General features: G+C 38.8%; 1 pseudogene; it reads right to left on the minus strand.

The window, feature by feature from the left end:
• Window positions 1–20,419: 20,419 nt before the first annotated feature.
• Window positions 20,420–22,680, minus strand: LOC117162097 (very long chain fatty acid elongase 6 pseudogene; annotated as a pseudogene).
• Between the last annotated feature and the right edge of the window lie 687 nt (window positions 22,681–23,367).

Consider the following 23,367-nt stretch of genomic DNA (forward strand, 5'->3'; position numbering starts at 1 on the left):
TGCTCTCTTGTCCCTCTTTTTATATATCGGACATATTTGCTCCTTTTTTCCAATCTTCTGGTATCCTCACCCCATTCCATATTTTCCTTAACAGAGCCCATAACGCTTCACCCACTTCCTTCGGTGCATACTTCCATACTTCATTTTCTAACCCGCCTTCCCCCATTGCTTTCTTCTCCTTCAAGTTTCTTAGTTTGTATATCACCTCTTCCATCTCTATATATTATCTTCTCTCTCCTCCATTATTTTCTCTTCTGCTCGATGCTCCTCTTTTTTCCTGCCCTCTTTGTGCTCTGTTCCTTCTAAAATTTCCATAAAATGATTTTTCCACTCTTCCTCGCTTATTTCATATAATCTTCATCTATATTCTCTCTTCTTCTTCTGTATTTATTTATGTATTTCCACGCTTCTTGTTCTGTTTTCATCTTCTTGATTTTCACCATTTCTTCTTCTTCGTATCTTTCCTTTCTTTGTTTGCACCTCTATTTGAATGCCTTTTTTCCTCCATAAGAGCTTCTCTACTGTATTTTCCTTTCATAAACTTTGTCACCTTCCTTCTCATCTCTCTTTTACTCTCTTTTCCTCTCTTTCTATTCCTTATCTTTACTTTCTTCTTTTGCATTGCTTCGTTTATCTTCTTGTTGATTTCTGTCCACATTTCCGCTACTGTTCTTCCGTTGCAGGTCCAGTCTTTACATTCGTCCAAGTATTTTTCCACACTTTTGTTTGTCCATTCCCTCTTCTCCTTCTCTTCTTCTTCCTTTTCCTCATTTTTTTGTAATTCCGCCCCCCCCCTATTTCTATTTCTAACGGCATGTGGCCTGACTCTGTTCTTTTTCCTATTTTCATGTAAATTATTTCTTCTGTCGCCTCCTGATTGCCAATCACATAGTCTATTACTGAGTTTCCTCTCTCGCCAATATAGGTCCGCTCCTCTCCTTCTTTATCGCTGCCATTGATTATCTTTAGCAGTGTTCTTCCTTCCACGTTTATTGTCTTGTCTTTTGATCGTCTGTTTTTTTCTTTCCCTACGTCCTCGTTTATCGACCCTCCCTCTTCTCCCGTTCTTGCGTTCCAGTCTCCGCCGATGATCACCACTTCCTCTTCTCTTCCGTCTACTCTTTCCTCTATTTTTTTCCATGTTCCTTATGTATCTTGATTATAAACCATCATTATCCTATACGTCTTGTAATTGTATATTATTTTTCTTCCAACTATATTATCACTAATTCCTTTATATCCTATTTCTCTTAGGTTTTTATTTATACCCGTTGTTATTCTTCCCTTTGCTCTTCCTTTTTTCCTTACTGTCATTGCTGCCCTGCATTTCCAGTCGAATTCTTTGGGTAGTCTATATTTTAACTTTTCTCTTTTGTCCTTACTTATTAGCTCTGCTACATTTCAGAAGCACGTTTTCATCCCCATTGTAGTCCCCCCTCCTGTTCCTCTTTTTTCATTTTCCTTCCCCTCTCTTTCTTTCTTCCTCCAGCCTCTCTCCGTTTTCGTTCCACCTGTACCATTTGTTCTCTATTGTTAGTTTCTTGTATCCTGTCCTTACATATTCGCCTTGTTCCATTCTTTCTCTGGCTACCCTTCTTATGTGTTGCTTCCCATCCCTTTCTTTTTTTTGTCAGATCATCGTCCATGTATACACCCTTTTCCCATTTGCTTTTCTCCTTCATTATCCTTATTTTTTCCTCCATTGATTTCATCGTTGCCACTATTATTGTGTTCTTGCCCCCCCCCCCACCCCACCTTTATCATATGTGCTTTTTCTACTTCTGCCCCTATCCTCATTTTTTCGTTTATGAACTCCTTTACTGTCTCTTCATTGCTTCCTTCGTTCCAGTCCACTCCCTTGATTACTATGTTTCTTCTTCTTTCCTCTCTCTCTGCCCTGTCCTGATCCTCTCCAATTCTTCTGATTCTACCCAATAATTCTTTCTTTTCCCATTCCCACTCTCCTTTCTCTCTGTCTGTCTCTCTTTCCCTTCTTTCCCTTCTTTCCCTTTCATTTCTCTCTTCAGCTCCTCCACTTGCTTTTCCAATATATATATATATTTTATTTCCTCGATCATTGCCTCGAATCCTCTTTCCATTTTCTCTATTTCTTCCACCACTGCCTCCATTACTTTCTCTCTGGCTGGTGTCTCTTTTTCTGTCGAACTGTATTTATCCAGTGTATTTTTGAAGACTGCGTTACCAGTACTCCTTGGTCTTCCCCTGTTTGTCGCCATCTGCCGTCTCCCTACCTTACTTTGTTTTGCCGCGCTTCTAGCCTCCTAACCTCTTCTTTTCTAGTTTTTCTTATTTGTAGCTTTCTCTCGTTCTTGTCTCCTTTTTCGCTTTTCTTTTGCCTTCTCCTTGTATGCTCACTCTTTATTTTCCCTTCTTCATGCCTCTTTATGCTTCCTGTTCCTTTTTCCCTTCACACTTCACTTTTTCCACAGAGATCTCCGTCCGTGTGTTACCCTCGGCCCGAACCGAACCGAAAGCCCAAGTAAGGATTACTATTTTTGGCAAGCGAGTTTATGTAATTGTCCATTTTCTCGTGATATGCTTTAGAGAATTTTGTGTGCACTTAGTATCGATGTTAGTATAGTTGATATATACATATACATATATATATATATATATTTATATATATATATTATATATATATATTTATATATATATATATTATATATATGTATTTATATTATATATATATATATATATGTATGTGTGTATATTAGTTAGTTAGAGGAGGTAGAACAAGAATGTTCGCATTGATGGATTGGATAAGAATGTGAATATTCGTTGTTTGATATATATTTATTCCTACGTTTGCCTTCTTCTTCTCTTTTAATTTCGCTATAGTAGTTTGTCGTTAGAACCAAAGCTCAGTTCATTTACTACGATGGTTTCTATTGCCACAATTTTCTTGCCCGTCGAGTTTAATAATCGAGGATGATTCCAACGATCCTCTCTGTGTGGGGTTCGTGTGGTTTCGCAAGCCTTGCCCAAAGACGGGTAATATTTTACCAACAGTGGGAGGAGGAATGCGAAGATCGATGGGTGTTTTCGATAAGCGAAAACACCGTTTGCACAAGCCAACACAGCGAACGATCCTTTGGTTAAATTCTCGAAGGGAAATTGTTCTGTTATATCTCTCTTACAATCGCATGCAATGATGGCAAGAATATCAGTTAATAGCAATGCCGGTATTGTTCTTAATTTTCGATTGACCCCGACGATGTATTTAATAGTCCTTTCTGTGCGGGACTTGTGTGATTTCGCAAGCCTTGCCCAAAGACGGGCAATGTTTTGCCAACAATGGGAGGAGGAATGCGAAGATCAGTGGGTGTTTGAGTAGCTGAAAACACCGTTCGCACAAGCCGACACAGCGGACAACCCCTTTGTTTAAAGTTTAAACAATGATTCTATCCTCAAAACCGTTCACGAAAATAAAACGAGATCGATGGTAGGAAGTTCTAATTCGATTCTCGAGGGCAACGAAATTATCAGAGAAGAAGGAAATTTTCAAAATTAATTTTCTTACCTTGAGGAGTAGGTGCTGTCTGGCGCCATTACCTCAGCTGCTCCGGTGGTCGTCGATGTTTTTGTTGGGTTTATTACTTGAACTCGAATATAGTTTACTATCAACTTTTACTTTATTTATCTATTTCGATACAGACTGAACAATTTACTAACTGGATTAATATCGCAATTACAATGCCCGTTTCTGTCTAAGCGATGAAATGAGGACTTCAAAGATAAAATTTTCTTTTTATTTAGTCGCGGCTCTCTTTTCTTGACCGAAAAATTAAAGACCCCGAAACGCAAAATACTATACAAAATTTTTAAACGCAATGATGAGCGCAATAACGAACGTAGTAACAATGAACACAAAGAGTGAACAAAATAATAATGAACCGTAATAACAATGATCACTAAGAATGAATACAAAAATAATGAGCACAATATGGTACGTAAATTATAATGAGCACAAAGAATGATTAAAATAATAATGAGCGCTGCGCTATGTTGCTACGCTTATTTATAATGCCATCCCCCACGGAGTGGTGGTCCACTGGGGCTTCACTTCCGTGGGAATCGGGATGTTGCAGTTTGGGTTTCCTGAAATCGTACGTGGGACTGTCTTCTCATATCTATGATTCTTACCTCTGAATGAAAATCGACGCATCATAATAGTGTGATGCTGGTAGTGAACATCTTAAGAGAATCTTAATTAGCCTAGGCCCTGTTTTTAATATTTGATTTCATTCGACTGCATGTGGCCTTCTTTCATCTACTGGCCGTCGGTTTTTCGTAATCGCCACGCAAACACGTGTTGCCGTACGGGTATATGTGTCGCTATCGAGTTTTACTGCCTCGGCTCCCATTGTTGGCATAACATACGGTCAGCGTTACAGTTACGTAATTATTTCATTCTAACCACTTCTAGTTAATTATGATTGCGACAATAGATCATGGGAGTTGTGGTGTCTTCACAAGAGATACCCTGCTTTCTCCCATGGGTTATTTACATTTTCCATTTCTGCTGCTATATTTTTATTGATTGTAGTATAATTTGACATTAGTTGATGTACGGTACAAGGAGAAATGAGAACATTCTCCCATAAGAATATTATATGTTTTACCAGTTTATATTTTTTAAATGTTATATTTTATAAATTATATGCATGCAGAAAAGATATGAAAGTTATAGAAGGAAATCTAAATAGAATCTTGTTATATTTTTTATTGATTACTATTAAGGTGTTTTGAACGCAAAATGATAGCTTATACGCAATATTTTATTGTTTTACTTCTCATTAAATTATGCAAGTAAATCAGTTAGTCAATCAAAGTAAGACTATATATACATTACAAATAACTGTAACGTCTTAAAAATTACAAAATTCATTAATGGATATTGAAACATGGTAACATAATCCTTAGAAAGGTCTGTGAAATATAACACAAGGGTGAGCAGAGAGCAATCGCCGGTATCAACGAATGCCAAAGGATATGCCAAAATAGTAGGTCTTATTAAACGATCTTTTATTAAACGATCAACGCTTTTGCAACGATGTAAACATTTGAAACATCCAACACTGAAACGCTGGATATTTCTCGCCTCTCGCCGTAGAGAAAAGCTATAGAAATTACGAAAGTACGTATGCAGTGTAGGAAGTATCGAAGAAAGGATGTATTTAGTGATGGAAAATAATTCGACTCGAATGCGTTAGATGTTCCTAAGAATCATGCAATACTAAACCATTATTCAGATAAAAGGAAAGGAGAAGAAAAGTGGAAAGATTAGAAATGATATACTTGCGTTGCGAACTTTGGGACGGAAACGGAAAGAAGATGCGCATGATACGTTTAGAATATGAACATGTTGGGTAGTGGAGAAATGACACTTATAGATATATGGAAGGAAAAAAATAATAACGGATGGATTCTTTCGTTCGTGCACTTAAATCAGATGATCATGTGGTTAGTATGAATTTCTGTAATAACGTCATTGGAAGAAATGGAGTTAATTATTCCTGCGCGATATAAAACGCAGCATACGCCAACCTCCTAATTATGGAAATTTTCATCACTTTATAGACGAATATATTTGTATGATTTGAATGTACAACTATCTCTAAAGAAATTACATGTAGAATTTTAGCATGTTTCTCTTGGCATAAAAATTGTGCAATATGATCAAGCAACAGTGATATAAAATAATATCACGTTGCAGTTTATCTGAACGAAAAAACGAAATATTTACTTGTGTAATATTCACAAATAAAACTATGCAATTACCAGAGATATCGCAATCGATCGAAAATGTTGCACGATTCAAAACAGTTTCTTAAAAAAAGTTGAAAGAAGTGTTGGTTTATTAGATCATGTGAAACAAGAAAGTATTCACATAATGACAACTCCGAGGCTCTACTTCCTAGGATTATAGGATTTGGAGGTGCAGTTCTACCCCAGAAATGCTTGTAGAGCCTCTTCACCTCCCTTGCCTCTGGCGGTTGCCTGCCTGGTTCTAAGTAAGCCAAGTCATTGTTAACAATTACATCGGCCAACATCCTTGGACACATTTTAAAGATCTCCTGACAGCATGCGTTGACCTAAGATGACGGCATGCAGATAGGTTGTGTTCGCGTCGCTTCGTACACTGTCCGTGTGTACAAACAGTACGCCACGAATGTAATCCAGATGTCTTCACGTGGGCAGACGCCACCCGCCACCCGCCACGAATGCAAGCATGGTTTTGCAACCCTTGAAAACGCAAAAGCCTGAAAAAGGGGCAGAGTGGTCAACCCCTAAAGATACTAATATAAGCGCTACACCGATAAAGCAAAACAGCCCAGAAATCAAGAAGCGGTCTGATGAAGAGAAGGAGGATACTAAAGAAGAATCGCGGCCAATACCCGACATAAGGGAACGAGCTAGCGATATGGAAAAGAGGGTCCTACCATTCTGCCACGACCCGAGCAACAAAGTTAACAAGGGCAAACCGCAACGATAATGCGTTACTTTAAGGATATGAGAGGATTTGTGGAGAATCTCCTGCTCCACAACTGTCATCTAGCCGGAAGGCTAGAACAAGCTAAAAGCTAAGAATAAGGAAACTGCGATATTAAGCGCTGTGAGTAAGTCGCTGGAAGCCAGCAAGCGGCTTAAAACGGCCGTTAAGAAAACAACGAAGGCCGAGTCAAAACAGCTCTCGTACGCGGAAAAAGTGAAGATGGCCAGCAATAAAGCGGACAAATGGCGGTAAAACCACCGAGAAATGTGGTTATAATCCGGTCGGAAGTTGAGGATGGTGAAATAAGAACCAGCGGAGAAGCGCGCGACGCGCTATTCGCGCTAGTAATCCCCCGTAAAGGGGGAATACAAGTCACAGCAGTTGAAAACAAAATAAGCGACACCGGCCTAATCGTGGAAACGACGAAGGACTGAAGCCGGAAGGACTGAAAGCGTTCACAGAGGATGTACAGAATACACACATAACGTACGGACATTCGGAGAAAAAATAAAATAATCAGATGACTCATGCGAAAAATCGTTCTTCACATAAGTGGATGAATATCTGAAAAATATTCGAAATTCGAACATCTTACACATGTTCGCACATTTATCGAGAAGTGAGTTGTGTATTATACAATTTTTCTAGATGTATATGTTTTTTTGTCACATAAATGTTATTAGGCCAGTTGCTGAACAAGAGCATAAAGATTCATCACTTTGAGCAGAGGCATATGCTTGTACGAGTTTAAAATAATCTTCTTACCATTGAAATCTATCCATAGTTACGCTATAAATTATAATACAATTTGTATATTGTATTTGTATTCAACAGTACATCTCAACTGAACAAATGTATTGCGTAACAACTATTTATCACTAAAGCGAAGATGTCTAACCCAATCGAATTTTATTGTCAATGTTAGTATTATTTTAGAAATGATATAAATAGTAAAAATGAAAAGGAAACAACTTTTAATTCTCTGATAATTTAATAAGAGGAGCATCTAACGCTCCTTTTCTCTCGATCTGTTTAGCAATAATTTTATTCACTAATTTTTCGAGAGCTTCCAATATGATCTCACTGCGCTCAAGACTGTCAATAGACAACGTGCAGAGAAAACTTTGATGCCTCATCTGTGAAATGCTGTCAAAAAGGCTTTAAGTGAAAACATACATACATGCCTGTATGAAAACTGCAACTGCTCATGAATTCAATTTCGACTCGGATTTGAGAATCCTATAAGATATCATTTTAAACTATACTAAATATATAGAGTACGCTGTCCCGCGTATCCTGAAGATATCTTTAAAATGACGGTCCTACCAAATTAAATTCAGACTGTTTTCTGAAACTGCTTAATCAAATGATGCATTGATTTATTTTTATAATAGTAAATCTGGGCATCAGAAATTTGCTCCGTCCATTTGAAAGTCCATCGAACTCGGTCTATTTATCACCGTTACGAAACATATATACTCTAGTAGGAACATTCCTAACACGATAATGCTTAGAGGAAAGCACGCCAGAATCGCTGTCTCTCAAATCCATTCAATGAATAAGAGACGAATGAAGATGCGTATTATAGTTATATGCAAGTATCTGTAAAGTGGTGTGAGACGTTCGAACAGGTTTGTTCGATGAAAATCAGCTACATACTCTGTTCCGGGTGAAGAAATGAGCCGCAAGTGGAAAAGGGTGAAAAGGGAAGGGGAAATAAGGAGAATACAAAGAGTTGATGAATGTAAGGAATGGAAGCTGAATCTCAAAATAAAGAACAAGAAAAAACAAGCTACTTACGATAACACGATTGCTAGTCATCTGTTCTCGATGACGATTGCCTATACCACCGCCCTTGTTGAATATTTTAGCAGTTCTAGTATATTTGAGCATATTATATTTATATTTCGATGCACACTACCTCTTCGACCATTTATTTCCGTGATTATGACTGAAGAACAAACAGAAGATACTTATCGTAAATGAAATTTAAGCAAGAAGGAACTTTTTGCGATGTTAACTCCAAATGAGAAAATATGTATATATCAGTATGGATCATGACCTGCCTATTTTTACATTAAATGTTTTGAAAAGTTGTATTTCAAAGCATGGCATGGTTTTCGTCGAAGGAAATCGTTTCGTGGAAGGAAATAGTTTCAAATAGTGAAAGAGCAAAATTATATAACTCTGAAAGAATAATATAATTTAACATGAAAATATTAAAAAACTGAGTACATCGAAATATAATAGATATTTTACAAGGGAAGTAAAAATATAGGTAAATAAATATAAGTAAAAAAGTATAAGAAATCATTTATTTTTTCTAAAATATATTTTGTATATATTTTATCTTCTATTTATATTTCTTTACATAATTTTCACAATATATTTATGAATTAGATGTATTTTCATAACCTACTACTACCGTTCTACTAGCGAGTTTTCGCATGCTCAATGAGATATGCAGTATAGGAAGTGCATAAATATATATTTTTTATGTATCTTCAAACACGAACTAGAATATCGAGCATGTTATCATTTTCCTGTGGATTGTAAAATGATCAACCGTGGTTGATAAATTAACAAATTGTAAAAATTTGTCGATTTGTAGTACGAGTGCGGAGTGCGAGTAGTAACGATAGTGAACACACAATTGAATACCCAAACGACAAACTCCTGAGCTTTATACTTATTTTTACGTGGGTCCAAACTTTATCGATTCGATATAGGCTCTGACCGCTCTGGGTTATTTAAAATATATGTCGGGTTAAGATCGGAATTTTGGGCGCGTGACAACTCTTCGCGTGGACTAGCCATCGTTTCACAAAGCCGAGATTATATGTACGCGTATATACAAGACTATCACAAAGCTTAACAAATAATTAAGTCTAATGAATAATAAATTTGATGAACAATGAAGTTAATAAATAATAAATTATACGAATAATTAAGTTTAACAGATAATAAGTCTAATGAATAATAAGCTTAACGAATAGTAAGATTAATGAATAATATGATTTACGAATAATGAATTTAATGTACACTATTAACAATGTGTTTGTTGGGTTCAAACGAATCCACGGCCAACGAGATAACTCTTTACTAAGCGTAAAAATAATCTTAGGCGCAAAATACGATTGACGAAAATGCTCGAGGTGTCACTCTCCAAGGCAATCGCACGAATTTGATACGCACTCGTTAGAAGCATCGAGAAAGTTCCGAACGCCGTTGCTAGGCAGTTTCTGCTTGGAGTTTGGTTATTGATACAATGTATGTCCCATTGTATCGGCACCTCCGAGGTAACCTCACACGTGGCTAGGCCCGCTCTCGAGGCCGCATGCCGCCACAATCACACTTCTCGGAAAACCCATACAACCACTCGTCAGACCTCCGTTAGGCAAAACGTTTATCTCGTGACCGTGGCTACGTTCGGCGACCAATTGTCACCTCGAAGCCAATCTCGCTATCACTAATTTTAAACAATTACAGCTATAATAAAATCTAGGCTAAAGTACTAGAGGATGTTCCGAAAATTTCCAAGGAAAGACTTCGGCTTTCCTTTCATCTCCGACATATAGGTAGAGAAATAGGAAAGGATAGGGGAAGACGTTTGGATATAGTGGATTTGAAGTACAATTTCATTCGCAAAATATAGCGAACCAAGAAAGAACCGTGGAAAGATTTGGACATTTGTGCGCTTCATGTGACGCTGGAGAGAAGAAAAGAAAAAAGAAACGAGAGGGAAGAGACCAAAAGAATGAAAAATGAAACCTTTCTTCACAAAAGACAGAAAAGATTCACTATGCATATTATTCGCTTCGCCTTATCGTTATCCACGTACGCACGCACGCACGCACGCACGCACGCACATTCACGGTTTCACCTTATACACTTGTTGTCTACTATCGTATCATTTTACCGACCAGTAGCGGTTGAAAATCCTATGTACTGTCTACCTCTCACTCGGTCGCAGATACATCGTTGAAGCCAGTTTAGACTCTAGCTCTGTTTAGACTCTAGGATATCGCGCGGGAATATACGCGCTTTTTCTCATACCTATAGAAATGTTAACTCAAATTTGGCGAAATTACTTATAATATTTATATTGATATTTATTTGATCTATTAGAATCGTTTTTAGATTAATATTTATATAATATTCCATAATCCATACAATGATTTTCCTCAAGCAAATAATAATTTAATATTTTTTTAAAAGTGTGATATCGTCCAAAACAATCGCTTCTGTGTAATGGAACATTGCAAAATTTACAGACAAAACATATTCTACTTCTTTTCTTTTTTAATTGTGCAAATTCTACATTGGGGTTTTGGGGCTTTTTTACTCCGACGACTAGACACTATGTTTATAAGTTTATGTTTTCCGAAATTTGGTAGTCTTTGTGGGTGATCTAGTCTGGATGATCTGCTTGTCATATGTCTCATAAGTGTTTGCTGTACTAGATATTTCTTCGTCGTTTTCCTTTGATCCACAATCTTCTATCCACGAAATTATCACTTTTTGCAGGAAATTTTTTATATGTATTCTTATTCTATGGCCCATAATCATTCCCGTTGGGGCCCCGGGAGCATCTTCTTTCGTCCCCTCGTAGTGGTGATCCCCACCGCTTGCCCTTCACCGTCGTTACTTCTGAGGTGATGGGCGTGATAGGTATTGAAGGAACACTCGAATATGTTTAACAATAAATATTTATTAACAAAATATATTCGGTGAGTATACTTGACGTAAAACTCGCGGTTATTAATTTCGGTTCGCGGTTCGCGATTACAAGTTCGAACTCGGGTAGATTCGGGTAGATACGATTCGATATGCGCTACGAGTTCGGACGATGATTGCCTGAGATGTCGAGCAACTCGGATCAGTGATTGCTGCCAACTATCAACTATCAATTCGGACAGGCGTCTCGCGACTGACTTTCCGTCACGATGATGCTGGATAGGAAAAACTATGATGGGGTGTGTCTAAGGATACGAGATCATCGGATTCGTTTAGGAAAGCGTTGGTTCGGAAAGTGAGGGAAGTGGACGTCGTTGTTAATTGGCTAAATTTTGAGTTGGTGGTTGGAAAAGGATACTAACCATCCTTGAGAGAAAGATGCTAGTAGGAAGCGTCGTACGTGAGAAAAGCAGATTTCCCGTATCTTCCCGTAGTAGGTGGTAGATTTAGGGACTATTGGGATAAAGACTGTTTGTCCGTTTGAAGGACCTTAATTAACAAAATCCTAAGATTTGTAGCGGGCCCTTAGGTTAACTGAAAATATTCTGTAAGAATGTATCGGCATCTGGCAATCATCTTGTCTTGTATAGGGTCTTTGTGTAACGAGCCACGGGACAGAAACCGTTGGAAAGTTTGCTGTCGAGTGTCGCTACAATTCCTTCTGTTACTGCCCTCTTAGTACACATTCCTTGGTCAGCCGTTCCACCGTCTTCTGGAGACGACTGACCTCACTCTCCAGAAAGCGCACCGTCCTCCGCAGATATGCGCTGTCCGCGTGTTCATGTCCGTGAATCGGTTAGCTGTCCTTCTCGGTCCCTTCTCTTTCATCCGATTCCATCTTTATATCCTCTTTCCGCGTGTCGTCGCCGCCAACGGCACCGTCGCGGATGCAGAGACGGCAGAGATCGGCCATTGTTGAGGCGACGGCGGAGGTGGTGGTGATGTCATGTAAAATAACAAAATAAAAAAGGAATTTGAGGTGAAAAATAAAAAAAGAAAACTTTGTTTTTTTTTCTAACATCAATACACTTTACAATCTACCTCCGAACTCTAGGCGTGACTTTCTAAGACTGACTCTTATGATTTTACTTTCGATCGGATCCGATTACTTTCTTTTGTCATCCCTCAACATCCTCACCGTCCATGCATTTGTTAGGCGTCCGCGATCGTTGCCACGTGCTCTTTCTTCTAGAACCTTCGGTGGAAGGACCGTTGGGATGTTGATGGTTCATTAGGCACTTCAGCGATATACATTGTCGCCGAGTGCCGCCACATCTTTATCTCTATCGTCAGTCCGTCGGATTTGAAGTATGCCGGTCGTGACAGTGACCACGTGCGCCGTTGGAGTTCACAGCGCTGGACGCTTTCGCCCTCCGTGAGGCCAACCTTGACCCAGTAATCTTCCGGTATGATCGCTTGCCGAGCGCGTTCACAACGGTCGAAGAGGAAGAACACGATGACATTTCGTCGTCGAATTGTTGCAAAAATTCCAACTCTGCGTTATTTGTAAAAATCTGTTTCTGCTTATTACTTGCGAGAAGAATGGAGTTTCCATACATGGATCAGTTGACCAATAGTCGTAGAGAGCATTCATTTTTACTTGTCTCGTTAGAACTGCTAGGCCTTAAAATTTCTTTTTTTCTGTTCATTTCTTTGTTTTTGATGTAATTTTGTATTTATCTATAACTTAATAATGATACCTATTCGGTTCTCTCACCAGATACTCATTAAAAGAGTCATTTCCAATGAATAAATTTGCACTGCCTAAAACACATTCTGGAGAATTCGGCATGATTTTTATGTCGGGATGTCGTGGGACGACGACGCACTCAGTGCACTCCGCTTGTTTTCTTTTTTTTTTTTTTTTGTACGTGGAGAAATACTCGTGGACACTCCACCTCTGCGGCAGCAGCAGAGCAGCGTCGGTCTCTTACCGACTAAAATTCCACGGTGGTCATCCTGACGTTTGACAGAAGTGTTCCCGGGGTCTCTCATGAATTACTAACAGTGCACTCCTTGCACTCCGATCCTTTTGATCGAGCCAACAATGCAAATTCCCTAACCGATTAATTTGTCGCTAGGGGAGGCCATCGCCCCCGAGGAGACCGCGCGAAGCAGATCTTCGTCCCTCTCGCCCAATATGTGCTAATAATGGGAAGAGAAACACGGAGACCATAGGTGTTTTCTATGATTGAAAACACCGTAATTAGCACAACGTTTCGGCTGCGTCTGATCACTAGTTAATGCAGAGAACGGTCGTTGTGAATCCAAAATGTCTTGGGCAAAATCCGCGTTAATCGTGTGCTTGATATTCTTGTTCGTTGATTGTAACTGCCAACGGATACTTTTATTCCGATTTCAAATATCGTACAACTGCGAAGTTATCAGAGAAGAGAATATACAAACTTTAAAATTCTCACCTTAAATGTATGCGGAGTCAATCGTGTTCTATTATACAATTCGGCGGTTAATCGAACTTTGGCACTTATTTCGCTTGGGCAACCTTCGTAGTTAACACTTATAAATTTCGTTTGAAACAATTATTCGAGAGATAACTGGCAGAGTGACGGTGTAAACACTTCTATCGAAAGATGGTAGCTCTTGTTAATACTTATAAATTTCTACTAACTTGATTCCGATTAAGACAAACTGTAGTTAATACTTATAGATTTCAATTGAGACAGACTGACAGAGTGGAGGTGTAAACGCTTCAATTGACCAAATGGTAACTAACTTGTGACAAAATGTGAATATCGTAATTGCTAGCTTAAGCTGAGGTTTCGTTTTTTTGGTTGTCTTGTTTACGCTGTGTCTTAATTTCTCATATTCCCTTTTACCTGAGGAAACGCGGGTGCTGCTTATCTTCTGCTGAAGTTTCGTCTTCTTGATTATCCTATTTACACCGCTTATTGCATAACCTGAAGCGTCTGTCGTAAAGTTAAAGGGTTTGGAAAGATTCGGACATTGCAGAATAGGTTTTGTCATTAGCGCTGTTTTTAAATTGTTAAATGCATTTTCTTGATTCTCCGACCATTTAAAGGTGATGTCTTTGTTCAATAGTTGTGTTAATGGTTTTGCAATTTTGGAAAAATTAGGTATAAATCTTCGGTAGTATCCCGCTAGTCGCAAAAACTGTTTGATATTTTTTGCTTTCTTTGGTCGTGGAAATTTCGATACGGCTTCGATCTTCTGTGGATCGGGTTTTACACCATCTTCACTGATTATGTGTCCCAAATAACTTCGTGTCGTAGGAATCGGGTTGCAATCGCAATTTGGCTTCCTTTAGTATTTCTATTAACTCGTTAAATTTAATTTCGTGTTCGTGAGGAGATCTTGAATAAATCACTATGTCATCCAGATTGTTCACAGAGAGTATAGTTTCAAAATTGAAATAATCGTTCTTGCTCAAGATTTAATGAATTGTCTGGAATAAAACAACTCTATCAACTTTCGATCTATTTCGTTCACAATTGTTCGCTGTATCAACCAGTGATTACGGTGTTTTCAACGCAAAAAACAAAACATATCTTATTAAATAAAATATAAGAATATAGACAAAATCACTCCAATAAAATAACACCCGCTGGGAACACATTTAGGCATATATACACACATGAACAAATAAGGCACTGTTACCAAGTAAAGTCAAAATCCACACACGGAGCATCCGGATACATCTCACGAAACCTATTTAAACACCATGAGAGTACGTCCGGACAAGTACCCCCCTGACCTGAGGAATGGTGGCGTAGGTAAGCCTCCATCACTTGATCAGGGATCTCCTCCCAAAAACGAACCTTGGCACAGGCATCTGTATCAACCACTTCGATCGAAGGAGAACTTGGCGGCAACTGAAGGGTGTCCTCATCGGAGAAGGTTAGATCAATAACCAAAAGGATCACCGAGACTCGACGATGGGGCTGGAGCCACACTATTGCTACCCTCTGTGGAAGACGATCCCTCCAGCCTCCTTAACCTCTGCCCACGAGCTTTTGCGCCGCCACGACGACCACGTTTCCTAGAACGTTTCGGAGGAGGTTTGAACGGCCTACGACTTTTTTTCTTCTTCTCACACTAAAATAAAACACACAAGTTTAAGAAAACGAACAACAATACGAAACAGGATGAAGTCAAAACAAATTAAAATAATACATACTTCTACAGCTTCAGACATATCAGTATCCATGATCCAACATAACCTGTATTCATAAGGGAAAACATGAAAATGCAATAAACAAAATCGACACTACCAATCATACAAAATATCGAATAATCAAACACTATCAAAATCACTTATTACTATGAATTAATGCATATTATTACCTAAAAGGAAAAACTAACCTAAAAACTCGCCAAGCAAATCAAACTCGCCAAGCAGAACAAACTCGCCAAGCAAATTAACAATTATTACAAACTACCACTTGGCGCCACCTCCTATGGAATGAAGTATTAAAAACTTGCCATTGGAATTTTAATAATTCTTGGGGAACATAGGAAATAGAGCGTGTTACACGTGCAAAGACTCGACAAACACTAAGTTGCCACACGCCTTGTACGTTTCATTGACATGAGCAAGGAAATTACCAAATACATCACAAATGCAACCTCAGCAAGGACAAAGCTGCCACGCGCCTGGCACGTTCCACTGGCATCAGTAGGGAAGGCCTGGGAAGCATCGCAGACGAAACATCAACAAAATACGAGCTACTACAATATCTACATTTTATCACGCACCTCGTATGTCACTAACACCAAACGAAACATGAGAAATTAAGAAGACGAAACTTCAGCAGCATCTACGTGTCTCAAGGATGTGCAAAATTAAAAATAGCGTAAACAAGATAATCAAGAAGACGAAACTTCAGCAGACTCCGTGCGTCCAAAAAAAGGTGAGATAATCAAGAAGACGGAACTTCAGGCGGCGAGGCGAGGTTCTCAAATTCTTTAATTACTATTGTAGGTGTGATAAATTCGTAATCTTTCGATGTGGTATTTATTATTCTTGTATATCCTTGTCCCTTATGGTTCTTCGCACCTACATTACCAAAATAGACTCCCTTGATTGGCTCGATTTTGGGAATAAATCCCTCTTTTATCTCCAGATTTGTAATGTTAATCGAACATTTGTAATGGTACCGAACTTCGTTTCCGCACGATTATCTTTTCTCTTGTATCGAAGGGGATATAAATATTTCCCCACTTACAATGCTTTCGCTCGTAATCCAAACGAGCCTTGCATCCTGCGAAAAATTCGGATCCTAAGATTCCATCTTGATCGATCAGCAATGAGTCAACTACGTGAAAAATAACTTTTTTTTTTATAATTATTATTATTAACGTAGAGGAAATCCGCACGGACACCAGGTCGCTTCTGGGGAAAAGCGGCGTGGTAATGCCGGACTCCAACCGACTAAAACCTCCACGATGACCGTCCCGGCAGCGGTCGAATAGGAAGAGCATGACGACATTTCGTCGTCGGATCTCACCGCCCCGCCGCGATTGCGGCGTCGCCGCATCCCATCCCGTGAGGGTCCCGGGCCGACGGTCATAACGTCGAGTTCCTCCAACCCTCTCCGAGACCCCCCAGTTCGTGTGTCCCCTTCGCCAGACGCATGAGCGTGTTTGGGGGCCTGGCGGCCCACCCCCGGACGGTCACGGTTGCTCGATGACGACTCGGGGCCCGTTTTACAACCCGCGGCTGCGCCGGTACTATGGTATCCCTCCCCTGCGCTGTAAACGATTTTTTGGTTCGTTTCTCTGTCCATTGTGATTCTGAAGTCGCCGAGGTCGTCAACAAGGGTTTTCATCCTGGTGCCACTCACTCTTTCGCACCCTGCCCCAGCAAAGGCCGGCGCAGGGTGACGGGGAGCCCCACAAGAAGGTGAGGTGAGTGGTCTTGGCAGATACGGGCCCACCAACTTCTCCGAGGTTCTTCGCACCGGATCGGCAAACTGGCGAGGGCCGAAGACGCCGACCAGTCACCACCCGGCTATAGGAGAACATTAGATTCATCGTGGTTTCCCGATGGGACCAGGGCGTGGTCCTACGCCCTGAGAACCCGTAGCCGCCTCGTGCTCCCCACGTGAAAAATAACTGAATTTCCCGCAACCTGCATTACGATTGCATGATTGCTGCAGCATGATTGCTGATTCGGATAAGGCAGGTTTCTTGATGACATTGATTTCTGATCCGGGGTCTAATAGTAAATTTGTCTTAGTTTTTAAATCTGGGAAAATTATTCTAGCGGTGGGAGTACTTGGAGTTTCGTTTATTTTTATTGAAATAATCCGGAGAGGTCGTCGTCCAAATCTGAGTCCGGCCGAACATATCCTTTAATTTGTTCCCGAAATCGTTCAAACTGTTTAGCTAACTGTCCTGTATGGCGAGGAACGCGTGCCCGCGAAGCTACGCCGCGAAGCTTACAGAAACCTGATGCCGCGGAATCATGTTTCGTGCGCGCTCGCATGCTCTTAAATATTGAAATACTGAGGGTCGATATCTGACGAATATTGGTACTGACTCGATCGCGTCTTTTAACTTAATTGGTTGGGGGCTACCGTCTGTCGGTATTGTCACCTAGAGAATTATCGGCGGTGATGCGGGTGTCTCGATTTCCTTTTTTGTCTTGAGTGAACGCATGTCGTCTTTTAATTCATTGATTTTTGTACTCATGTCGGCTATTACTCGTAAATTCGCATCGCATTCGCATCTCGCGTCTCCCCTATCTTCCGGTAGTTGGGACAAAGACTGTTTGTCTGTTTGAAGGACTTTAGTTAACTAAACCTTAAGATTTATAACGGGCCCTCGGGCTAGCCGAACATGTACTGCGGAGACGCATCGACATCTGGCAATCATCGAAGAATAGGGTCTGCGTGTGGCGAGCCACGGGACAGAAACCGTTGGAATGTTTACTGTCGCGTGTCGCCACGAATATTTCTTTTAAGGAGAGCTATAGAATTATTCCATACCTTTGTTAGACAAAGCGTTCATCCCGTGACCGCGGCTACGTTCGGCGACTGACTGTCGCCTCAAGCCCAAGCTCATTATCACAACTCTCGAACAATTACAATTGGACTGGGTGACTGCAATTATTTAATTACAGCTATGGTAGATTCTGAATTACAATGTTACGGGATTTTCCCAAAATTCCAAAGGGAAGGCTCCGGTGTTCTTTCATCTCCGACATATTAATAAGGAACCATTTGGCTGAATAACGAAAAAACATATAAAGAGTTCTTTAGATTATGTGACGCGGTCAAAATCAAATTTCAGGAGTTGAATTTAAAAACATTTTGTCCCTATGAATTCACAACCTCCCAAAGCTTCGAAATCCACACATATTTCTTCCTTCAGATGATTCTGTGATTACATTAGGGTTGTGAAGACATATTTTAAGTGAAACTAATTGTTTTAACTCGTAATTATTGTTAAAATAAGAATATTTAATGACAATTAATTGTTATTAAAAAATGTATAGGTTTCACTAATTGCTATTAATTTTTACTAACTAAAAATATATTTTTAGCATAAGAATATTTAATAGCAAATAATTTTTAATAATTTTTATTGGGTAAAAATTAACTCTTAAAATAAAAGTATTTAATAAAAATTAATAGTCACTAATTCGGCTGCAGTGGTCGGATCGCAAAACAGCTTCCAAGCCAGTCAAATGCGTGTGTCACGTCGAAGACAGAAGAAATCATGAAACCAATAGATCGCTGGTGATCTCCTCTCCTCGCGTCGCAGTAAATATATTCGTACGTTTCACGAATAACGTGAAGGAATTGAACTTCGTATAAGATGATGGAAATTTTATTGTATAAATCCAACGGAGTGACGGTTCAAAGTGTTACAGAATAATTAACAGAATAATGTGTTGAGCGCTAATGTAGGAGGGTTTTTATATGGAGGTTTTAGTCCCTTTGGAGGGGTTATCGTCCGATGTATATCAGAGGCGGCTATTCAGTTGCTGTTTTGTTATTATTTCGATAGCTGTGGCATGCAGGATGTTTCGTCTACTTTATTACTGTTTCTGAGCGGGTGACAGGTGCATCAGACGCAATGCAATACTTGAAACTTGCTTGTTGAAAAATAGAAGCAGTGCTGTCCATGATATTAACGCTGTGGTATATATGTCAACACAAACATGGCATACATATGTTGGAACTAGTGCGGCTATGGATATCGCCCATGTGATTCGAGTTTTAACAAACGTAGCCGCGTATGGCGCGGGGGTACCGGAAGAAATCCGTCCTTAATTAAAGCCTTAATTAAAGCTTACCGTCACACCGACGAATATTTTTTCCTCGATTCTGAAGTTTCATAAGGCTGCTTTTTAAAATATTGTAACAAACTAAAAAGAAAGCACTGTTTGCAAAAATTTTATCATTTCTTTAATTTTTGTAGTAATAACTCTTAAATTCATAATAAAACTAGTAGATGATATAATATAGACGCAATGGGAAGGTTATCAATTCTTCACCGGTAGTGTGTATTTTACAAAACAATGAGTATAAGTATTTTCTTACACCATTAGAATATGTAATACCACCAGAAAACGGCGGTATAATATACATACATATATACGTACATAGGCAGTTCGAATGAAAATAGAAAAACGTTTGAGAGGCGTTCCCTACATACTAAACAAGATAATAATCAATATTGACACTTAAAAATAGCAGAAAATATTCTAAGGCTCAATAAAGATTTTGAACTAATGCATGATCCATTTTTTAATATCACTCGTACTTTATTCATACAAATTGTTATGTATTCTATGGCTTCTTTCAATATATATAGTTTCATAGTTTTATACGTACGACAATAAATATGTCAACCCTATAATTCATTATTATAAAAGTATATCAGATTTGCCGGCGAATCTGTGTTTAATATTTTTTTTACTATTAGATGATTCAATATTAGATACGTTAATATTACCCGAATATTTACACATTACATTTTCAAATATTATATCGCTTCCGTTCTTGTTCCAGTAAGGTTTTGTCACGTTATCGGAAGAAGGAAACATTACAAATAAAAGAGACCAAAAAATTTCTTTGGAAATCGTTTCATAAGTAAACAGATTAGGGATATATGTGTTTCCAGGACGAGATTTATTAATTCATTCGTACTATAGTTAACGATAATATTGTTAAGATATTAAAAATTTATTTCTGATTTAGTGTGCGAGATTTACTTTAATTCTATTTCTCCATTTTCATTCATTCACAATCAATCTTTACAACTTTGCCTTCACAAAGGCTTGAGAGAACTATATTCATCAAATTATTTCTTGACGTCCATATCCATCACATGAGATTTTGATAAAGTTTTTCTTAAGATATGTCACTGAAAAGCATCCGTAAAAAAGATTTAAAAAATTTTTCACCTGCTCTACATAAACTTCAGCTTGTTATAACTTGCAGATCTATTAGGCTAATCCTTCTTTCCAATTTTTTTTATGTGTTTGTTAGATAAATAAGCCTGCTGGAAGAATCTGACAAATAAAATGAAATAGCTGAGGTACATCAGCATAGCAAGTTTGATGTTCAAAGGCGTAACGTGACATTCAACTTGGGCACTGTGTACATAGTAGTAAGCTGATGCAGTTAAAATGCAACCCACAACCATTTGTGATAGCTGTAGCGTAGTAACAAACATGGCGACCCATTTTGGTATATTGAACCGCATTGCTTTCAGAGCATAATAGGAGTACATCCAGGCATGAACGAAAGAGTTTACCAAGCCAAACCACTTGCCATTTTCTGTGGCCTCTGCATAAGAGAACCAGGTATAGAGAAGGACTGTTACGTGATGGTACCAATGTAGAAAAATCAACGGTTGCTTTCGTAACACAATGAAGGCTGTGTCGCAAAATTCTACTAGCTTCGATAGGGCAAAGGTCCACGACCAAAAACCGAAAACTGGATCTTGAGTAAGATGGCTGGAAAGAATATAATTACATTTCTATTATGATATAATATTTTGGAAATATTGTTATATGTTATGAACATGATATATAAATTGAAGTTACATAGTGTGTTTCTTAATATCTGTCTGATGTTGTGTATTTTTCATATTACAAACAATTTACTTTTATGTTGGAAGTGGCTGAATTTATTTCAAGTATAGTACAATAATAACAAATGCAGTTATTTTTGTTATAATATCAAAAATAAAAATTTCCATTTATCCATATTTTATACATTTCTTTGAAGTTTCTCAATTTTCCACAGCATCGAACAACATTTTGCAATAAAAGTTAACAAAAAGACGCGAATTTCTAGTATTAAAGAAAATTTGCAGATAAAATTAAATTATAGATTAAAACTGTTTAGCTGAATTCCTTGCTTGTAGACAATTGCTACGTTTAAACTGTCTTTCTAAACGTAATAATTTCCGGGATATTCCGTAAAATATGTTTTCAGTCTCAATTTTGCAGGATATTTTTGCTCCTTCGACATGGATTTTCCCGTGTAAAGATAATATGTGTCAAATATATTACGAATCCCCTGTTAGATACGTATGCTATCGCAAGGCGGATTGAGCATGTACAGATACTTTTAGCATAAAATCAAATTCTGTATGCATTTACATTTAAAACGTTTCGGGCTAATATTATTAAAAAGAACAGTTTTTAAGGTAAATGAAGTTTTATTATCTATTATTCAACACACATCCCTTCCTTGTCATATTTTTCTGAATTGCTTCTACAGTATTGAGTTGATGTAATGACCCACTTGAGAGGCTCGAATTGCTTGACTGACTATTCCCTCTTATGTTTTTCCGGAGGAAAGTTTGGCGTGGGTGTGCCCTTTGAACGAAGAACGCGGATTCGTTGTTCACACTTTTCGTCAAGGAAGTGAGGGTAACCATCCGCGATGCCGATTGGTTATGAGCCATGCTAATGAAAAAGGATATGAGGTAGTCTCCCACCAACGTGGATCGGGGGGTGACTTCGTTCCTGGGGAAAACCAGTCCTTTTCGATAAACATGTGTTCGGTATTCCCATTCGGTGACTACACGCTTTCTCCGTGATTTCTAAGAGCCTAATAAACTCAAGGACTTTTCCGAAACCCGAAAATAAACTGAAAATACTTACTTCTAGACAAACAGTTTGACTGGCAAACATGTGGAAACAATGAAGCCAAAGTTGACGGTTTATGGTGGGTCCTTGAGTTTATTGAGGGCCGCTGGCTGCCAGGTAGCGTCGGCTGGAGTACAGCTGTTCCATGCGACGTAACAGCGTGGGAAGCTAGTAGCGCTGTGTCGTCAGCAAATGTTGCTATTGTTATCTCTGTTGATGGTGGTAAATCGGTAACAGTGTAGATGGAGAACAGCAGGCGTCCGAGGACACTACCTCGGAGTATGCTAGATTCCATTGGGAACGCTGTGGAAGTGACGTCTAAGTATTTAACCATGAGTTGTCTATTGGTTAGGTAGGACTTTAAGATGGAGTAGTTGGTGTGTGGTAGGACTTTTTTAAGTTTGTATAGTAGTACTTCGTGTCATACTTTGTCGAATGCCTGTTGAATGTTTAGGAATATCGCTGAGCAATATTTTTTCTTTTCAAGGGATTGGTTGATAATGTGTGTTATGCGATGGATTTGCTCTACTGTTGAATGCTGTTTCCGAAAACCGAATTGATGATCTGGGAGTATTTTCAAATCCCCCAAGAGTGGAAGGAGTCTATTCGTTAGCATTTTCTCGAATAGTTTTGACAGGATAGGTAAAAGACTAATTGGGCGATAGGAGCAGAGTTTCATATATTGGTTTTCCGAGTTTAGGGATGAGAGTAATCAGTGAAATTTTCCAGGCCTTAGGAAAGTATTCAAGGCGAAGAATTGCGTTAAAAATCGATGTGACGAGTGCAATCCCTTTTATGAGAAGTTCATTGATTGCTCTATTGCCTATTAGGTCATGCCCCGCTGCTTTCTTGGGGTTTAGGCGACTGATTGATTCTATAATCTCTGCAGAAGTGAAGGGTTCAATAGGAGGAGACATTTAGAAGGGAGAGTGCAGGTGTTCAGTAATGTCTGCGGCAGCTTTGGAGGAATGGGGTTTAAATACTTTAGACAAGTATTTAGCAAACAGGTTGGCTTTACCTA

This window comes from Bombus vancouverensis, unplaced genomic scaffold, assembly GCF_051014615.1.
Source record: "Bombus vancouverensis nearcticus unplaced genomic scaffold, iyBomVanc1_principal scaffold0041, whole genome shotgun sequence".
Lineage (NCBI taxonomy): Eukaryota > Metazoa > Arthropoda > Insecta > Hymenoptera > Apidae > Bombus > Bombus vancouverensis.